The sequence below is a fragment of the Pan paniscus genome, chromosome 1 (assembly GCF_029289425.2).
Source record: "Pan paniscus chromosome 1, NHGRI_mPanPan1-v2.0_pri, whole genome shotgun sequence".
Taxonomy (NCBI): domain Eukaryota; kingdom Metazoa; phylum Chordata; class Mammalia; order Primates; family Hominidae; genus Pan; species Pan paniscus.
The window spans coordinates 27458465-27480675 of NC_073249.2; the positions used below are offsets into that span (position 1 = coordinate 27458465).

Consider the following 22211-nt stretch of genomic DNA (forward strand, 5'->3'; position numbering starts at 1 on the left):
AATGTCATGATACTGAGGACTTGTGAGGAGTAAACCAAATAAACCACAAGTAGAAAGCTTGATATACTTCACTCTTTCCTTGGCCTTGCCCTTATTAAGCAATTAAATATGTGTTTATACACCTAGTCTATCAACGGACAGTGGGGAGCAACTCCAGAAGCCTGGAGAAAAAAAATATTGTTCGACCATTATATTAACATGACTTATTGACATCAGTTATCCGTAATAAGGCATATGGGATTTTGTGAGGATTGAAGGAGAATTTTTTCTTGTTATCTTCTTTAATCCTGTATTTTCCCTTGTATTATGCAGTCCTTATTTATTAAAGACTGTAGGAAGAGACTATGAGGAAATGTCATTGTTGAGATGAAGGGGCAAGTGTGTATTTTATAGATGGCGATGTGGTAAAGGAGATCTACTCATAAATAAAAGCAGTATTTTATGAAAAGAAAGTCATAGCAGTGTGCTGGCAGGCAGACTGTACAGATGGGGAGGGGACTGGGAACTGGACCAAGGCTAAGTGGCAATCTGGTTGACAACAGAGAAGAGTCTGGGGGGAAGCAACTAGCTCTCGTAGTGGTTTATGACATCAGTCACCACCAGCAGGGGCTGCCAGCTGGTGCAATACCAGGGACCCCAGCAGGTGGGTGAAGACAATAATGAGAAAGCATGCAGGAGACACTTGCAAATTCAGACCACAGGCTGGCAGCTCTTGGGTAGTGAAGCCTGCCCACTGGGTTGATATTCAGAACAAGAATTTAGAAGGTAGAATTAACACCTAAAACTGAAGCATGTGGAAGCATTTGGCGAAAGAATTGCTGTTTGAAAAGAGGCTAAACTGCAGCTGGAAACTTGGCATGGAAGCCCAAAAGCCCTGGGTCTCAAGTCTGTGTAACGTGGAGGTGGGCTGAGATGGTTTCAACACCTTCTGCTTCAAATTCCCATTTGCTGGTAACTAGGAAGGCTGTGCTATGGGAAGGTTGAAGAGGACAGCTGCAGGTGACAAGAGGTGGGGCCAGTACGGATTATGGTGGAAATCTATGTTTACCATTAAACAGAGGCTGGAACTAGTAAACTCTGAGGAAAAGTCAGGAAGTAACCACACACTTAGTCTGCATAGTTGCTGTGTTCAGATTGTTTTGGAGTGAACATAAGGCACCAAGATTTAGTGAATGAAAGATGAGACAAAGAGTCAAAATGCTGGAACTTAACAGACTCATTTCTATCAGTGGTCTTGGCATGGACAAGGCACTGAATCTCTCTAAGAGGCAGTGTCATTATCTATAAAAGTGTATCTGCCTTGTTGTCCTCAATTCCCCAAACATTAATCTGTGCCAAATGTGATGCTAGGGACAAAGATGAGGAATGAATGGCCCCTGCCTTGGGGAGGCCACAGTCTTCCAGTCTCCCAAGAGACAGCAGGAGAAATAGAAAAGGATGAGGCATTGACACGTACTGTGTTCCAGACTCGGTGCTTCACACATGTGATCTCATTTAAATATTTTATAAAGTGATTGGGCAGGTATTATTATTTCCTCTCTCAAGGATGAAGTGATGAAGTCTCAAAGAAGGATTCCAAGGTCATCATTTGGGTAAATGGGGAAGCCATGTCTCAAGCCCAGGTATGTCATCCCTTAAATCCCAGGGTTTTCCCAACATCCCCCACTGTTCAGGAGAGAGAGAGCTGGGTAAAAAACTCACCTTATATGTTTGAAGGCCAGCATTGATTGGAACCCAGGGAGGAGGCAGAAATGTTTTTTCTGAGTTTAAAAAATGTTGACATATGGGGGAGGATGAAAAAGGGCATTTAGGAAATTCAGGTAGTATGATTTGTGTGACAGTGGATTTTCTTCAGCTGCAGACAGAATCTGAGGGTGTGAAATTGCAAAGGTAACCTTCTCATCCTATATAGCCTTTCCCACTAAGGAGTCTGGGCACTTGCAAGCTGTGTGCAAAAGCATCATCTATCCCTGGGGAGATGAAAGGTTGGCCTTAATGGGACAGGAGGAAAATCAATAATGTATCACTTTGGAGCAAGGAGCTGGGTGACCAAGCACAAAATGTCAGCAGCCTGACAAGGCAAAGGCAGCCTTGGCCTGGGGCAACTGATATTGATTGTAATAAGCCCAAAACAATTAGCTTATGAATCTACCTCCCAACTACTTTGCCTTCCTTCTCAAAATATGTACTTTTAGATCCACAATGAACCATTGCCCCCTGGAAGGCTGGTTCTGCTATTTGGAAGGACATGAAGAGTCATGCCACATGGCTGTTAGCTCCTCATCACACAGGGTTTGGCAAAAGGAAGAAGGGGTTTTAGAATGTCTGAGGCCTACAGGATCACAGGCAGGGTCATACAAATGACAAACAACATCGTACTGGCATTGAACTTAAATTCTAGAGTCCTGAGTGTTAGTTCTAGAGAAGTCATTAATTTGACGTGTAACTTTGAGAAAGTCACTTTACCTCTCTGGGCCTGTTTCCTTGCCTTTAAAATGAAAGGAATAAGCTAAAAATGTTCTTTATATGGCTTGTTTTGGTAGATGCATACTTTTGGGGTGTGTTTGTGTGTCTGTGTGTTTGCATGTGTGTTCTCTCTGAGGGATCACAACTAAGAATTGTTGACTCTACCCTCCTTGGCTCATAGAATGTCCCTTGCACAATTTTGTGCGTAGGAATGTGCTGGATGCCTGAGATACAATATACACGTGATAGTTAATGTTATGTGCCAATTTGGTTGGGTGACAAGTGTGCAGATATTTGGTCAAACATTATTCTAAGTGTGTCTGTGAGGGTGTTTCTGGATGAGATTAGCACTGGAATCAGTAGATTGAGTGAAGTAGATGGGCTCCCTGTGTGGGTGGGCCACATCCAATCACTTTAAGGCCTGATGAGAACATAAAAGTTGACCCCTTTTTGAGTAAAAGGGAACTCCTACTTGACTGCCTTCTGGCTGGGACGTTATTTTTTTTTTCAGCCTTCGTACTGGCACTGCAACATTGAACATTCTAATTCTCAGACCTTCAAACTCAGACTGAAACTATACCATTGGCTTTTCTCCAGCTTGCTAACTGCAGATTTGGGGACTTTTCAGCCTCCAAAATCATGTGAGCCAACTGGTTATAGTAAATCACCTCTCTCTTTCTATGTGTATATAGATACACACACGTATATGTGTGTGTGTGTGTATGTGTCTGTATGTGCACATGTGTATTTTATTGGTTCTATTACTCTGGAGAACCCTGTTTAATACAATAAATAAGGCAACATGTCAAGAAGTGTGTTCCCTACTTGCTTCTTGGTCTGCTGCTCTCAGAAACTTCTGTGGAACAGGAGATGGAATTTTGCCATAAACAGTGGTTCCTAAACTTTGTTGCGCATAAGCGTCAGCTGGGGCGTTTAAAAAATCTCAATGCCAAGATTACACCCCAGATCAACGCAGTCAGAACGTCTGGGGTGGGGCCCAGGCATCAGTATAGTTTAAAGATTCCCAGGTCATTCAAATGTTCAACAAAGCTTGGGCACCACTGCCTTGAAATAAAATTTGAAGGTCTGATGCAACTTTTAATGATTTCAGATATACAATTGAACTTTGACTAAAATATCACGGGAAAAGCTTCATCCTTCCATATATTGAAGTGACTTCAAATAATGATAATTACCATGGATTGAGCACCTGTTATATGCCAGGCTTTAATGTAAGACTTTGAACACATTAGGCCCTTAGTACCATTTCATAGATGAGTTAACCGGGACTCAAGGAGATTAAATGACTTTTCTGAATCTACAAACATAGGAAGAATTGGGATTGGAACCAGGTCTGTCAGGAGTAAAAGGGTATGACCATAATCACCCACTGTGTCATAGTGTGCTAACCCTCCAGGTCAGGGACCCAGGCTTCACTTCACAGTTTCAGGAATAGAAATGCGGTATTGGGATCAGCTTAGTCCAGTTCCTCCATGAAGCATACCATTACTGCTGTGAAACTTAGATTTCTCCCTTCTCATCTTGAATCTACAAATTAGGTCTGATTCATATGTTTTATAATATTGGGTAATTATGTGATGTTGTCTTTACAGCAAGCTTGGGTCTTCCTTGGGATAGGGGACTGTCTCATTTTTCTCTGATATCCTCCTTTGATTCCTGGAATAGTGACGAATACATAGTAGGTGCTCACTAAATACTTGCGAATTAATTTATATATAAGCATATGGCGGGGAGTCTTCTCAACATTTAGCCATGGTGGGCAGGTAAAGTAGGCTTATGGGATTGGAAAAGGGAGGTGTAATGTGGTTGGGAAGAACAGTAATATTTGTGGACATGTTACTGCCTATTGCTGAGTTCCACTTTGCCATAGGCCTTCCAAGGTACCATCACTTGGGCTTTTTCCTAGCCCAACAGGGTCTCCATCCTCAGCTCTCCTGCAACTGAGGTATGTGTCCAGTTGTTGCAGTCTCTCTCTATCTCTCTCTCTCTCTCTCTCTCTCTCTAGAGATGAGGTCTTGCTCTCTAAACTAGGCTGGAGTGCTATGGCATGATCATATCTCACTGTTCCCCAGTTGTTGCTCTTAAGTATTTAGGGTGAATGACATTTAGGTTTGGCACCATAAAGATTTTCATACTTGGAGAACTGGTGACAGCCAGAAATATGTCATTGGGATGACAGATATTCCACCATTCTTTTTTAAAGGCAAAAATTCAGCATCATCTGATCATGGTTGGGACTCTTGTTTAGATCATTGTTCACCTGTTTTGCTTTTTACTTTTTTGGTAGGTGCATATATGGGGTACATGAAATATTTTGATACAGGCATACAAAGCATAAGAATTTCATCAGGGAAAATGGGGTATCCATCACCTTAAGCATTTATCCTTTCCTTATGTTACAGACATACCAGTTATACTCTTTTAGTTATTTTAAAATGTACAACAAATTATTGCTGGGTGTAGTCACCCTGTTGTGCTATCACAATGTAGATAATGTTTATACTATCTATATACTATACTATTTATTTATACTATACTATTTATACTATCTAACTATATACTATATTATATTTACACTACCTAACTATATTTTTGTACCCATTAACCATCCCCACTTTACCACCCTTTCACCCTTCCCAGCCTCTGGTAGCCATCATTCCCCTCTCTAGCTCCATGAGTTCAACTGTTTTAATTTTTAACTCCTACAAATGAGTGAGAACTTGTGAAGTTTGTCTTTCTGTGCCTGGCTTATTTCACTTAACATAATGACCTCCAATTCCAATCATGTTGTTGCAAATGACAGGACCTCATTCTTTTTCATGGCTGAATAGTAAGTACTCTGTTCTGTATATGTACCACATTTTTTAATCCATTCATCAGTTGATGGACACTTAGGTTGCTTCCAAATCTTGGCTACTGTGAATAGTGCTGCAATAAACATGAGACTGCAGATATCTCTTTGGAATACTGATTTCCTTTCTTTTGGGTATATACCTAGCAGTGGATTGTATGGTAGTTTTAGTTTTAGTTTTTTGGGGAACCTCCATACTGTTCTCCATAGTGGCTGTACTAATTTACATTCCCACCAGCAGTGTACAAGAGTTCTCTTTTCTATACATCCTTGCCAGCATTCTTTATTGCCTATCTTTTGGTTAAAAGCCAGTTTAATTGGGGTGAGGTGATATCTTATTATAGTTCTGCTTTGCATTTTTCCAATGATCAATAATGTTGAGCACACCTTTATATACCTGTTTGACATTTATGTCTTCTTTTAAGAGATATCCATTCAGATATTTTGCCCATTTAAAAAATGTTTTCCTATTGAGTTGTTTAAGCTCCTCATATACACTGGTTATTAGTCTTTTGTCAGATGGATAGCTTGCAAATATTTTCTCCTAATTTGTAGGTTGTCTCTTCACTTTATTAATTGTTTTCCTTTGCTGTGCAGAAGCTTTTTAACTTATGGTGAATCCATTTGTCCGTTTTTGCTTTGTCTGCCTGTGCTTGTGGGGTATTACTCAAGAAATCTTTGCCCAGACTAATATCCTGGAGAATTTCCCTAAGTTTTCTTTTAGTAGTTTTATAGTTCTAGATCTTAGATCTAAGTATTTAATTCATTTTGATTTGATTTTTGTATATGACAAGAGATAGGAATCTAGTTTCATTTTTCTGCATACGGATATCCAGTTTTCCCAACACCATTTATTAAAGAGGCTTTTTTCCCAGTGTATGTTCTTGACACCTTTGTCAAAAATGAGTTCACTGTGGGTATGTGGATTTGTTTCTGGGTTCTCTATTGTGTTCCAGTGTTCTATGTATCTGTTTTTATGCCAGTACCATGCTGTTTTGGTTAGTATAGCTCTGTAGTATAATTTAAAGCCAGGTAATGTGATTTCTCCAGTATTTATTTATTTATTTATTTATTTATTTATTTATGCTCAGAATGGCTTTGGCTTTTTTTGGGTCTGTTATGGTTTTATATAAATTTTAGGATTATTTTCTGTTTCTGTGGAGAATGTCATTGGTATTTTGAACAGGAATTGCATTGATTCTGTAGGTTGCTTTGGGTGGCACAGATATTTCCATCCATAACCGTGGAATACCTTTCCTTTTTTGTGTGTGTCCTCTCAATTTCTTGCCTCAATGTTTCATAGTTTTTATGTAGAGATCTTTCACTTCTTTGGTTAAGTTTATTTCTAGGTATCTCCTTTTATTTTATTTGTAGCTATTATAAATGGGATTACTTTATTGATTTCTTTTTCAGACTGCTTGCTGTTGCCACATGGAAATACACCTGATTTTTGTATGTTGATTTTGTATCCTGCAATACTACTAAATTTCTTTATCAGTTCTAATATTTTTTGGGTGGAGTCCAAATAAATGAGCATATCATCTGCAAACAAAGATAATTTGACTTCTTCCTTTTAAATTTGGTTGACCTCTATTTCTTTCTCTTGTCTGATAGCTCCAGCTAGGACTTCCAGTACTATGTTGAATAACAGTGTGAAAGCGGGCATCCTTGTTGTGTTCCAGATCTTAGAAGAAAGGATTTTAGTTTTACCTATTCAGTATGCTACTAACTGTGGGTCTGTAGTATATGACTTTTATTGTGTTAAGGCATGTTTCTTCTATACTCAGTTTTTGTTTTAGGGTTTTTATCATGTAGGGATGTAGAATTTTATCAGATACTTTTTCAGCATCAATTGAAATGATCATATGGTTTTTGTCTTTCATTCTTTTGGTATAATGCCTCACCTTGATTCACTTGCATATATTGAATCATCCTTGCATTCCTAGGATAAATCTTACTTGGTCATGATGGAATGATCTTTTTCATGTATTGCTGTATTCAGTTTGATAGTATTTTGTTGAGAATTTTTGCATCAATACTCATCAGAGATATTGACCTGTAGTTTTCTTTTTTTTTATGTTTTTATCTGGTTTTTGTATCAGGGCAATACTGAACTCGTAGAATGAATTTGGAAGTATTCCCTCCTTCTCTTATTTTCAGAATAGTTCAAGTAGGATTGGTATTAGTTTTTCTTTAAATATTTGGTAAAATTCATCAGGTCCCCAGCTTTTCTTTTACTTATAATTGGCCTATTCAAGTTTTGGATTTCTTCATGGTTCATTCTTGGTAGTTTTACATGTCTAGGAATTTATTCATTTCTTCTACAGGTTTTCCAGAGTCATGGCATATAGTTGTTCACATTAGCCTCTAATGAGCCTTTGAATTTCTGCAGTATCAGTTGTCGTGTCTTCTTTTTCATCTCTGATTTATTTGGGTCTTCTCTCTTTTTTCCTTAGACTTGCTAAAGATTTGTCAATTTTGCTTATCTTCTCAAAAACTAACTTTTCATTTTATTGATCTTTTGTATTTTTTGTTTCAGTCTCATTTCTGCTCTGATTTTTATTATTACCTTTCATCTAGTAATTTTGGATTTGGCTTGCTATTGCTTTTCTAGTTTTTTAAGATGCATCATTAGGTTGTTTACTTTTTTATTGTAAAATATTGTTTTTACTTTTTTATTGTAGGCACTTATTGTTATAAACTTTCCTCTTAGTACTGCTTTTCCTGCATCCTATAGATTTTGGTATTATATATATTATATATTGTGTTTCCATTTCCATTTGATTCAATAAAATTTTCTTTAATTATGAAAATCTATTTTTGAAAATTGTGACTAGAAGGTAAGGTACAATTGGGGATTTAAAAAAATATATTTTACTTTAAGTTCCAGGATACATGTGCCGAATGTGCAGGTTTGTTACGTAAGTATACATGCGCCATGGTGGTTTGCTGTACCTATTGACCTGTCCTCTAAGTTCTGTCCCTTCGACCCCACCCCCCAACAAGCCCTGGTGTGTGTTGTTCCCCTCCCTGTGTCTATGTGTTCTCATTGTTCAACTCCCAATTATGGATGAGAACATGCAGTGTTTGGTTTTATGTTCCTGAGTTAGTTTGCTGAGGATGATGGCTTCCAGTTTCATCCATGTCCCTCAAAGGACATGACCTCATTCCTTTTTATGTCTGCATAGTATTCCATGGTGTATATGTACCACATTTTCTTTATCCAGTCTATCATTGATGGGCATTGTTTCAATAAAATTTTCAATTTCTTTCTTAATGACTTCTTGACCCACTGGTCATTCAGGATCATATTGTGTAATTTCCATGTGTTACTATAGTTTCCAAAGTTTCTCTTGATATTGATTTCTAGTTTTACTTCATTGTGGTCACAGAAAGTATTTAATATAATTAATTTTTTTTTTGTTTTAAGGCTAGTTTTGTGGCCTAACATATGGTTTATCCTTTGCAGTGATTCATGTGCTGAGGAGAAGAATGTATATTCTGCAGCTCTTGGATGAAATATTCTGTAAATATCTGATAGGTCCATTTGGTCTATAGTACAGATTAAGTCTGATGTTTCTTTGTTGATTTTCTTTTTTTTTTTTTTTTTTTTTTGGAGACGGAGTTTCACTCTTGTAGCCTAGGCTGGAGTGCAATGGCATGATCTCGGCTCACTGCAACCTCCGCCTCCCGGGTTCAACCTCCACCTCCTGGGTTCAAGCGATTCTCCTGCCTCAGCCTCCCGAATAGCTGGGATTACAGGCTCGCGCCACCATGCCCGGCTAATTTTTGTATTTTTAGTACAGACGGGGTTTCACCATGTTGGCCAGGCTAGCCTCGAACTCCTGACCTCAGGCAATCCACCCGCCTCGGCCTCTCAAAGTGCTGGGATTACAGGCATGAGCCACCGCACCCGGCCTGTTGATTTTCTTTCAGAATGATCTGTCCAATACTGGAAGTAGAGTGTTGAAGTCTCTAGCTATTATTGTATTAGGGTCTATTTCTCTCTTTAGCTCTAATAACATTTGTTTTATATATCTGAGTGCTCCACTGTTGAGTGCATATATATTTACAATTATTATATCCTATTGCTGAATCGACCCTTTTACCACTATAAAATGACCTTTGTCTCTTTTTATGGGTTTTGTCCTGAAATCTGTTTTGTCTGACATAAGCAGAGCTAGTCTTGCTCCTTTTTGGTTTTCCATGGAATATCTTTCTCTATCTTTTTATTTTCACTCTATGTGTGCCTTTATAGTTGAAGTGTGTTTCTTGTAATTAACAGATCATCAATCCATTCTATGTCTTTTTATTGGAGAGTTTAGTCCCTTTACATTCAATGTTATTATTGATAAGTAGGGATTTACTCCTGCCCTTTGTTATTTGTTTTCTCATTGTCTTTCTCTTCCTTCTTTTCTTTCTTCTTGTCTTTTTTTAGTGCAGGTAATTTTATCTGGTGCTAAGTTTTAATTTTTTGCTTTTCGTTTTTTATATATTTGTAACAGGTTTTTTTTAAATTTGAGTTTTCCATGAGGATGGCAAATAACATCTTATCTTGCAAATAACAACATTATTTCAAATTGATGACAAGTTAACACTGATTGCAAAAGTGAAATAATAAGCAAAGGGAAAACTAACACAAACTCTACACTTTACTTTTTTCTCTCTGCTTTTTAACTTTTCGTTATTTCCATCTATATCTCGCTATACTATCTATTCCTTGAAAATTTGTTGTAGTTATTATTTTCAATAGGTTCATCTTTTAGTTTTTCTACTCAAGATATAAGTAGTTTGTACACCACAATTCTGGTGTTATAATAGTCTGTACTTGTCTCTGTACTTACAATTACCAATGAGTTTTGTACCTTCAGATAATTTCTTGTTGGTCATTAATGTCCTTTCCTTTCAGATTGAAGAACTCCCTTTGGCATTTCCTGTAGGACAGGTCTGGTATTGATGAAATTCCTCGGTTTTTGTTTGTCTGGGAAAGTATTTCTCCTTCATGTTTGAAGAATATTTTTGCTGGATATACTATTCTAGGATAAAAGTTTTATTCTTTCAGCACTTTAAATGTGTCACGCCACTCTCTTCTGGCCTGTAAAATTTCCACTGAGAAGTCTGCTGTTAGATGTATTGGAGCTCCATTTTGTGTTGCTTTTTCTCTCTTGCTGCTTTTTCAGATCCTTTCTTTATTCTTGACCTTTGAGAGTTTGATTATTGGATGTCTTGAGGTAGTCCTATTTGGATTAAGTCTGCTTGGTTTTCTATAGCCTTCGTGTAGCTGGATATTGATATCTTTCTCTAGGTTTGGGAAGTTATCTGTTATTATCCCTCCAAATAAAATTTCTACCCTTACTTCTCTCTTTACTTCTTCTTTATTGCCAATAACTCTTAGATTTGCCTTTCTGAGACTGTTTTCTAGATCATGTAAGCATGCTTCATTCTTTGTTTTGCTATTGTCTTCTCTGACTGTATTTTTTAATGGTGTGTCTTCATGTTCATTATTTCTTTTCTTTCATTAATTCTGCTGTTGAGAGACTCTGATGCATTCTTCCTCATGTCAATTGAATTTTTCAGCTCCACAATTTCTGATTAATTTTTAAAAATCACTTCAATCTCTTTGTTAAATTTATCTCATAGGATTCTGAATTCCTTCTCTGTGGTATCTTGAATTTCTCTGAGCTTCCTCAAAACAGCTATTTTGAATTCCCTGTCTGAAAGGTCACATATTTCTGTCATTCTGGGATTGGTTGCTAGTGCCTTATTTAGTACATTTTGTGAGGTCATGTTTTCCTGGATGGTCTTGATGCTTGTGGATGTTTGTCCATGTCTAGGCATTGAAGAGTTGGGTTTTTATTGTAGTCTTTACACTTCAGGCTTGTTTGTATCTGTCCTTTTTGGTAAAGCTTCCTAGGTATTCAAGGGGAATTGAGTGTTGTGATCTAAATCCTTGGTCATTGCTGCCCTATCTGCATTATGAGGCACCCCAAGCCTAGCAATGCTGTGACTCTTGCACACTTGTAGAGGTACCACCTTGGTGGTCTTGAGTAAGATCTGGAATAATTCTCTGGATTACTAGGCAAAGACTCTTGTTCTCCTCTTTTACTTTCCCCCAAATCAACAGAGTCTCTGTCTCCATACTAAGCTGCCTGGAGATGGCAGGGAGGATAACCAAGCACTTGTGTGGCCATCGCCACTGGGATTGTGCTGTGTCAAACCTGAAGTCAGCACAACACTGAGTCTCACCCAAGGCCTGTGGCAACCACTGCCTGGCTACTGCCAATGTTCATGCAAGGTCCAAGTGCTCTTCAGTCAGCAGGTGGCAAATCCATCCAATGTTGTGTCCTTCCCTTCAGGGTAGTATGCTCCCCTGTGGCCCAGGGCAGGTCCAGAAATGCTGCCCAGGAGCCTGGTCCTGGAGTGGGGAAACATGGGAGTCTATCTGGTGTTCTATTTTACTGTGACTTAGCTGGCACCCAAGACACAAGACAAAGTTGTTCCCACTCTTTCCTCACCTTTCCTCATGCAGAAGGAGTCTTTCCCCCAGGCCACCACCACCTCAGGCCCATGGCAAGTACTGTTTGGCACTGCCAATATTCACTCAATACCCGTGGGCTCTTCAGTCAGCTTGTGGTGAATGCTGTAAGTCTTGGGTCTTTTCCATAAGGGCAATGTGCTCCCTTCTGTCCCAGAGAAGGTCCATAAATGCCATCTAAAATGCAAGGCTTGGAATCATGGACTCCAGGAGCCCACTTGGTGCACTACCTCACTGTAGCTGCACTGGCGCCCAAGCTGCAAGACAAAGTCCCCTTTGCTCTTCCCTCTCCTTTTCTCAAGCAAAAGGAGTCTCTCCCTATGGCCACCACAGTGTAAAATGCACTGGATCACACCTGAAGCCTGCACGCCCCTGGGTCTCACCCAAGGCCTGACGCAAGTACTGCCTGGGTACCACTGATTCAAGGCACCCACTTATTCTTTAGTTAGCAGGTGATAAATCCTGCCAAAACTGGGTTCTTCCCTTCAATGCAGTAGGTTCCTTTCTGGCCCAGGGTATGTCTACAGGTGTTGTCTAGTGCCTGGAATAGGGACCCCAGGACTCTGCCTGGTACCCTATTCTGCTGTGGCTGAGCTGGCATTCAAATTACAAGACAAAGTGTTCTTTACCCTCTCCTCTCCTCAGCAGAAGGAAGGAGTCTCTCTGGGGCAGAAGCTCTGCTGCCTGGGGTTGGAGAAGGGGTGACAAAAGCACTCGCTTGGCCACTCCAGCTTGTGTTTCACTAGGTCATGTGCACCCCAGGTCCACTGCTTCCAGTCCAGCACAACACCAGGACTTGCCCAGAAATTGTAGCCCATGTGGCCTAGACTGCTTTTTAAGTTTATTTAGAACCCCAGAGTGCTTTAACACCCAGAGGTGGGGCTAGCCAGAACTCAGGTTCTTATCCCTGGGATGGATGATTCCTTTCTGGGTAGGGCTGGTCTAAATGCTCCCTCTTTGAGCACTGGCTAAATTTTGCCCTGTGTTGCTTTCTGCTGTGACAGGAAAGCATGAAGTTCCAAAGCAAAATTCCATAATCACTGCATTCTCTCTCCCCTAAGTACACAGATTATCTCACTGCACTGTGCAGCGGCTGCTGGGGGATGGGAAAGGAGGGGTGTCAGCAATTCAAGACTTTCTTTCCTATATCGTTCAGTGCCTCTTTCAGGGATATAAAGTTAAAACCATGTACTGTGATCACTCACCTGATTTTTGGTTCTTATGAAGGTGCTTCCTTGTGTGGATAGTTGTTCGATTTGGTGTTCCTGCAGTGGGGGATGATCACTGGAGGGTTCTATTTTCCCATCTTGCTTCACCTCCTCTATTGCATTCTCTTTTTTTATTGAGTGGTCCTTGGCTATATTCACAGTACCATTTGGCAAAAGGAGCCCCAGCACCTGGGAGACCAGAGGCCACTGCTCTTCTCTATCATCTGCATATGGCACTTGGCAGGGACCATTTTAGTGTTCACTGTCATAGCATCTGTACCTATAAAAGTCAAACAATCATGCTACATTGTATTAAGAAACCAACCAGTGTGATATCCCTGATTTTTCCAAACACATGTGTTATAGAAATCAAAGATGACATTAATATCTCTGTCAGAACAAGGTTTAGTTGTGCAGGCAAAGAAAGTGATCATCCTGGCGCAAGTGAATGCAAACCTGCTGCCCACCCACCCACTGCTGCAGCCTCCTTGGGGATCTTTTCCATTTTTGTTTCTATGAATCTTTAGGATGGTTGAGAAGATTTGCAGTAGAAAGAAAAAGGCTTTCAGGATTTGCAGTTCCAGCACTGAAACTCTTTCCCCACATTTAGATGTCTTCGATATTTCTTTTGTCAGGTAGGGAGTGTGTGAGGCTGTGTGTATTGGTGTGTATATATGAATTGGTGTGTGAGTGTGTGTGATGTGACGATGTGCATGATTGGGTGTGTGTGTCTATGTCCTGTGTGTGTATGTGTTTATGGATTTAGTTAAACATTCATGCCTCGTAACAAAGTGTCTCTTCCTTCACTTTCCACTTACTTGCTTCAGGCATGATGGGTTATTTAATAGATTAAATGATTTTACTTTGATTCTTATAAATGTATTCGATTATGTTTCAGCCCCCATGGGTTCAGAGTCCTTTCTTCATTCTAGTCATTTGCACCATTCCTGCATTTTTGGCTCACTTTACTGGAAAGAGCAGAGATATAATCACGGTAGTCAAGTTTAACTGCAAATTTGTTTCCCCTTGTACTTTGAGAGGAAAAGAGAGATAAAGATCCCTTGAGAGTGAGGGTCGGATTTACCAATCTTCATCTGTACTCTGCCTGTATCATGGAGAGCATCCATCTTGGCAGTAATAATGCATGCTGTTGTTCTTATTTGTCTAAATGCTGATGGGCCCCAAGGAAACAAGAACTCTGTACCATTGACTGGGCCAAGTTTAGCTGATACACGGTGAATACTCAGTAAATGTTGGCTAAATGAATGGAGTGGAGTGGAAGAGAGAGGGCTCCTTTGAAACAGTTTTATATATAATGTAAAAAATAAGCTCAAGAACCATTGTTTCATTCAACAAAAATGAAGACATTAAAACTAAAATATGGTCATTGTTATTTTTTCTAAAACTCCATTTTCTTTATATATTCCAAACTTCTTTAACAAAGAAGCTATAAAATAGCTTTGTCATGATACCATCATCTCATAAAAATAAAAACATGATTAGGTTAAATGGCATTTTTTTCTTTTTTTTCTTTTATGTTTTAAGCAAAACAAATGGCCTGGGCTCTGAAGGAGGGGGAGCTGCTCAGGGTCCACACTGTGTTGACAAACCTTCCTTCCTGGGCTTTGGAAACAGGAAGAGATGTGCTCTGTGCTCCTTCGGGTGCTGAGACTGGATCTTATACCAGCTTACCTAACCATCAGCTCTCAGTGCTAGAGAAAGGACAGTCAATGAGATTTGAAATAGTAGCAACAAGCACTCTTTTTTTTTTTTTTTTTCCGAGACAGGGTGACATCCTGTCACTCAGGATGCAATACAGTGGCACAATCAGAGCTCACTGCTACCTCCAACTTCTGGGCTCAAGAGATTCTCCCACCTCAGACTCCTGAGTAGCTAGACTACAGACATGTACCACCATGCCTGGATAATTTTTTAAACTTTTTGTAGAGATGAGGTCTCGCTATGTTGCTTAGGTTGGTCTTGGACTCCTGAACTCAAGCAATCCTTCTGTCTCAGCCTCTCAAAATGCTGGGATTACAGGAATGAGTCGCTTGCCCAGCCAATAACAAGCACTCTTGAGTGGGGCAGATCTATTCGCCCCAACTCAATTCATTGAGTGATTAATTTGTTGAATTAGGTCTTTGAGAGGAAATGAGAGATAAAGATTATTATTATTCATTGACTTACTGATTATGTTGTTTCTATTAACTACTTTATAATTCACAGTAGTTTTTTTGTTTTATCAGCATACAGTATATTTTAGGTTTTCCTGTTCTTTGGGCCTGCTGAGAATAACAATTTCCTGTGCCTTTTGAATTTTGAGCTGAATTCTATCATGAGATATATGATTAGGTGTTTTACAAATGGTAGAGTGGGTTTATTTCTTCTGTTGCATTTTCAACATACCTAACTGCCCTTTTAAATTTCCCTTAATTCACATAACTGCTTTTTTGAATGGGAAAAGAAAGAATGAAGTCACAGAGAATTTGTGGGGAGTTGTGTTTGGTTTGGGCCACATGTAGGTGTCTGTTGCCCATGGTATGTGTTGTGGTTCTCTGCCCACCCCCACCATACCCATGTGTGCACACACACAAACACATATACTCATATCCATGTATGTCAGTCCCTTCTCTATTCACATGTAAGTCCCTTCCAAAAAGCACATGATTTTCTTTGTGAATCCTGGAAATCAAACAATCTCAGCTTCTGGTTGATTTTCATGTGACAACTTAAATTTTTTTAAAAAAAGAAAGCCCATATATCTGCTTATAAGACATGGAACATTCAAAAATGGCTCAGATGTTAAAATTAAAACAAAACATAAGTAAAATTGACCTTCAACTTGGCTAGACTGGCAAAAACATGAATAAAAAAGAAGTGGTAGCAAAGAGCTAACTGGACTGAGAATGGTGAGTGTATTTTGGATTTGGTAGACAAGCCCTGAGATTCTTTATATACGACATTAATACCTCTGAATACTTGCATTTCCATTCTGAGGTTTTGAATGGATTTACCTTGTGCTGTAATTCAGATTTGAGGGGTACATGCCTAGAGCCTCACCATGTGCAAATGGCTAAGGTAGGCTAAGTTTGGAAATTGCTAAGCAAGTAGAAGTAGCAGCTTCTTCCTTCAGGGAGCCAGAAGCCAGTCACCTGCTTAAAGGGTGCAGTGGCTACTCTCATATTCAGAGTAAAAGGTAATGCTGGCTTAGGAAGGTGTGCATGATCCACAGCCTGCACCAATTCCTCGGTCTCTTCCTGTATGACACTCCCTTCTGCCTTGCATTCTCTGGCTGCCTGGCTTTTTCTCATCTCTCCAACAGGCCAGGTTCTTCCTACCTCATGACCTTACACTGGCTATTTCCCCCACTTGGAAAGCACTCACCCCAGATCTCTGCCAGGCTGCTCTTTCTTATCCTTCTGGCCTTAGGTTAACAGTCGCCTCTTCAAAACGAACTTCTTTGACCTCCAGCTCCTCACGAGCCCCTAACACTCTCTTTATTTTCATCATAGTACTCCTCCATGACATTAAAAATGGTTTTTAAGCTCAGTGACATCAGGGACCTCATCTCCCTGCTTAGCTGTATCCTTGCCACGTAGAAGAGTTCCTGACTCAGAGCAGCTCAATAAATGTTTCTTGCATGAATTATTGAAACCACACTTTATTCCTCAGAAGCACGGACATCTCATTTTTCTCAGCACTCTGTCAAAAGAGGCCGTGTTATATGTTTTATTAATTTATTTCTCTTTTAATTTGGGTTATAGTGAGTTTGCCACATAAACGTTTTGAATTCTTATGTATTCAAATTTAGCCTTCATGGTTTCTTGTTTTGGTGGCATGATGAGAAAATATTTCCATTTCAGAATTATAAAAATATCCACTTAAATTTTCTTCTAGTGTTTTCCTGTGCTTGATTTATATTTAAATATTTAATCCATCTGAATTTATTTTAGAATAAGATACATGGTAAGAATCTAAATTACATTTTATTCAAACTGCTAGCCAGTTGACCCAACATGATTTATTGTATAATTTAGCATTTTCCTACTGATTTAAAATCACAACTTAACCATACGCTAAATTCTTCTATCTGTGTCTGTCTCATGGATCTTCCAGTCTCGTTCTGCCCCAGAACCAGATTTCAGTTATTGTAGCTTCATTATAGCCCAGCTTCTTACGTGATAGAATAAGTGTCTCTTCTTCTAATCTCCACCATTATTGTCTTTTTATATATTTTTCCTGAGATTAACTTTAGAATTATTTTGTCATTTTAAAACAAAGTGTTAGTGAGATTTATCGGGATTGCCTTAATGGAATGTGTTATTATATATTATTATTTTTAGACTTGCTCATCTAAGAATTTGGCATGTTTCTTAATTTTTTTCAAACTTTTTGTGTGTTCATTATTTTTATTTTCTTCTTGTATTTGATGATCTCTGGAGAATAAAACACCTTTAAAATTTTCCACTCAGTCCTAGTTCCATATGTTTTCCATGGTTTGCTTTAAAGTGTGTCTCTCTTTCTAACCTACCCATTTTCTTTTGGAGTCAGGTAAAGTGAGAGTCACAGATAATGTTCTGAAGGTGTTGAGAGACTTCCTGTTTGAAAAAAATTACAAGAGTCTTCCATGATTGTCAACGTTGTGGAAAGCAAAGATGAGCTTGCCGTGACCCAGCCCTCAGGTCAACAATAATCCACAGAAGGTCAAGTGTTTATCATCTCCTCTCATTTTATTTAATTTTTTTTTTTTTTTTTATAGAGACAGGGTCTTGCTATGTTGCCTAGGCTGATCTTAAACTCCTGGCATCAAGTGATCCACCTTGGCCTCCCAAAGCATTGGGATTACAAGCTTATGTTAATTTTCTTGAAGCAGGTGATTTCTTTGTCACTCTTGAGTTTGCTAACATAAGAAAAACATTCATTTTGAACTCACCTTTCAGGCCAGGGCACGGTGGCTCATGCCTGTAATCCCAACACTTTGGGAGGCAGAGGCAGGTGGATCACTTGAGGTCAGGAGTTCAAGATCAGCCTGGCCAACATTTCTCTACTAAAAATACAAAACATAAAAAATAAAAATTAGCTGGGCCTGGTGGTATGCACCTATAATCTAAGCTACTCAGGAGGCTGAGGCAGGAGAATCTCCTGAACCTGGGAGATGGAGGTTGCAGTGAGCTGAGATCGTGCCACTGCACTCCAGCCTGGGCTATAGAGTAAGACTCTGTCAAAAAACAAAAAAAAAATGAATTCACTTTTCAGATGCACCAAAGGCTTGACTCTGGGGGACATAAATGATGTTGACACCTCATCAGAAAAGAGACATTTCAGTGAAAATATGGCATGGGGATAAACAAAAGCAAATGAGGTTAAGCTCTGTGGGTAAGAGCTCAGGCTCTGGACTTGTGGCCTGTCTTGTTGTTATTTCTGGCTCTGTCACTTACCAGCTTGTCCTGGGCCAGGTGCTTTACCTTTCTATCCCTCAGTGGCTTCACCTGTCAAAGGGGAACAATAATTGTCCTTCCTGCATGGTGTGCTGGGAAGATTACACGGGATATTCCCTGTAGGTGCTTAGAACCATGTCTCATTCCATTCATGATGATCAGCATTTGAGTCACTCATTCAGTTGTTATGCTAGCCTGGGAGATCCTTATGATCAAGGAGTATTCTCCTGCGTCTTATCAATGCCAATTTGGTTGGTGAGAAAACAAAATTGGTTCCTAGCCAGGGCCACTGTTTGTGTGGAGTTTGCACATTTTCCTGTGGCTTTGTGAGTTTCTTTGGGTACTCTGATTTCCTCCCACATCTCAGCACTGTGCCTGCTAAGTTCCTTGGGGTATCTCAGTGGTCCCAGTGTGAGTGAGCGTGGTTGCATGTGTGCCTGTGTTCTGTGATGGAATGGTGGCCTGGCCATGGTGGGTTTTTGCCTTGCATCCTGAGTGCTGGGATAGTCTCCAACCACCTGCAACCCTGAGCTGAAATAAGTGCATAAATGATTATCTTGTTTTCATTAATCTCTCTTTAATGTATGTATAGCTCACATTTATTTCAATGTTTAATATTAGAAGTGTTTTGGCCTTTATTTAGAAGTTTGGTGATGTTTTTGTGACAAGAAATATGCCTTAAGAACTGAACTCTTGTTTATATTAATTCTCCTATGGTAAAATTGGTTGTATTTTATGTTGTTCTATTTAAAGTAGCAGTTTCTAGGAGCCTATCTATGACATTAGTTGAGGATTTATTGTATTTACTCATGCATTGTTTATCAGTGACAGATCACTTTGTATCTTCTTCCTTTGGTCTTTAGTTTCTGTCTCTGCTGGCTCTTCCTACCTTCCTCCCTTGAATATTCTCCATAGCCATCACCCACTATGGACTGCACATTGTCCAGCTACCACCCTGTCTCGTTACTTCCCAGCTCCATGGACTCATAAACCCACTCCTGTCTGCTGTTATCCCTCTACACCATTGAATTTCCTTTTACTGAAGTCCCTAATAATTAATAAATGGTCAAACCCAATGGATCACTTTCAGTCCTTTCTTATCTTACTTCGTCTGTGTGAATTTACACTAGATCACAAACTCCATGAGGGAAAAGATATTGTCTTATTCACTGTTGAATTGCCAGTGCTTAGAATAGTCTCTGCCTATAATAGATACTCAATAAATGTTTGTTGAATGAGTAAGATTATAAATATTATTTACACTCGGTCAGCCATTCCCTTCTTAAAACATTCTTTCTGTCTTCGTCCATAGAAACATCATATTCTTACTTTCTTCTGGAAATTTCTTAGTTTCCTTCCTTTCTTTGTATATCCCTCAAATGTTAGTATTCTTCAGAGTTCAGCTCTTACCCCCCTCTCTTCTCTTAAAAGCTTCTTGGGGGACTTCTTATATCTATGTCTTCAAACATCATATATATACGTGTGTGTGTGTGTGAGTGTGTGTGTGCATTCTGATTACTTCCACATCTTCATCTCTACTCAAATTAATTTTAATATCTTTAGACAATGTAGTCAATTACCTGTAGAATGATTTGATATTTCTCTGGCGTTTAAAAATATATATCCAGGGCTGGGAGCGGTGGCTCACGCCTGTAATCCCAGCACTTGGGGAAGCCAAGGCAGGCAGATCACCTGAGGTCGGGAGTTCGAGACCAGCCTGACCAACATGGAGAAACCCCATCTCTACTAAAAATACAAAATTAGCTGGGCATGGTGGTGCATGCCTGTAGTCTCAACTGCTCAGGAGGCTGAGGCAGAAGAATCGCTTGAACCCGGGAGGCAGAGGTTGTGGTGAGCCGAGATCACGCCATTGTACTCCAGCCTGGGCAACAAGAGCAAAACTCTGACTCAAAAAAAAAAAAAAAAAAATATATATATATGTATCTCCAAAATGAAACTTTTATTTTTCTCAGAGCTTTATGTAGAAAATGTGAAATGAAAAATAATTAGTTGGAAGCCAAAATATCACCATAATTGCTTAGAAATGCTAAATTGGAGGGCACTATTTTGTGTGAGTGACAGATGAGCCCCAGAATTATACAGACCTACTTCTTCAGTTCTGAACCGAACAAGTTGAGCATGGAATATATTTAGTTGCAGAGAAACCACATTCTCTTTTTTACAGGTGTTATACAATCCTACACCAATATGACTGTGGAGCTGCTGAAGGTTAAGAAGCTGTCTCCACCGTGTGTTCTTAAGTAATCATGAACTAGCTTGAGAACATTTGGTGGTGGCTCATTCTTGAGTTTGAGAGCAAAACAACTAAACCCCAAGATTAGTTATGCCATCATTCTCTTCTTAAGGATATACAATGGAGTTTGGGGCAGCTAATACACTGTTGACAATTTTGACATTAACAATTTACTTCCCTAGTTTTCTGAGATACACGTGGATCTCAACTCTTTTGAAGTTTAAAAACAGCAAATATTGTGCCTTCCCTGAAGTCTAAAACAATGGCAGAAAGAAAATTTTATTTTTTCTATAATAGAATCCTTACCACAGCTGTGCTTACTAAGGACTCTGTGGCCTGCCAGCATCTGCTTAGTCTCTGCATGGGTCACACATGTGTACTTAGGCCATTTGCTAATTTAATGTCATGCTATAGCCACCAGCACCTCAAAAATCCTCTCCTGAGATGCCCATGCCTTTGCAGAGACCCTGTTCTTCTACACCTGTCCCTAGGAGCAGCCTCTGCTAATGCAGACAGAGCTGGAGGCTGAGAATTGTCTTTATGAATGATAAAGAATAATTTGGATAATATGACTTTTGTGTCAAAGGAGCTTGCAGGCACAACCTCAGAACTAGGAGAATTTACCTTGTGGATCAAGGCAGTGCCAGGCCACGGCAGGCCTTCCCACATGAAGGGGGTACCCAAGAGGAGAAGCACAGGTCCCTTGTTTACCACGTCAGGCTGGCTTTTTAAAGGAGAAGGATGGAGTTGCTGAGTTGGACACGCCTGGCTTATTTTCCCAAAACTATCCATAGGAAATTCACTCTACTTTTCTAGGCGAGGAGTAAGGGGTAAAGCAAGAGGCTTGGTATGTTTAGAATAAATCTCTCTGAAGCAAAATTAGGAGAGTGGGGAACAAGCATTTCCCTCTAACGCTGTGCTTCTTCTAAGACGTGGTTAAAGTATGACCATCCACTCAATCACCTGTGACCATCCACCTCAGCACTATAGCTGTGTCACTAAGCACTATAGCCATTAGGCACATGTGGCTACTGAGGTCTTAAAATGTGGCTACTACAAATTTAGCTATGTTATAATTGCAAAATATACCCTGGATTTTTATTACAAAAATGCAATATATCTCATATATATATATATATATATTTTTTTTTTTTTTTAGGTGGAGTCTGGCACTGTTGTCCTGGCTGGAATGCAGTGGTGCAAGCCGACTCACTGCAACCTCTGCCTCTTGGGTTCAAGTGATTCTCCTGCTTCAGCCTCCTGATTTGCTGGGATTGCAGGTACCCACCACCATGCTCGGCTAATTTTTTGTATTTTTAGTAGAGACTGGGTTTCACTCTGTTGGCTAGGCTGGTCTCGAACTCCTGATCTCACGATCTGGCTGTCTTGGCCTCCCAAAGTGTTGGGATTACAGGCGTGAGTCACTGCACCTGGCCTC

At 39.6% G+C, this 22211-nt stretch overlaps 1 long non-coding RNA gene across 1 annotated transcript in view; it reads left to right on the plus strand.

The window, feature by feature from the left end:
* The window catches only part of LOC130541216 (uncharacterized), a 139038-nt gene that overhangs the window by 28682 nt on the left and 88145 nt on the right, over positions 1-22211 (plus strand). Inside the window, exon 2 of the long non-coding RNA XR_008955260.2 lies at positions 21933-22053. This is a non-coding gene — a long non-coding RNA (uncharacterized LOC130541216). The remainder of the gene's footprint in view (positions 1-21932; positions 22054-22211) is intronic.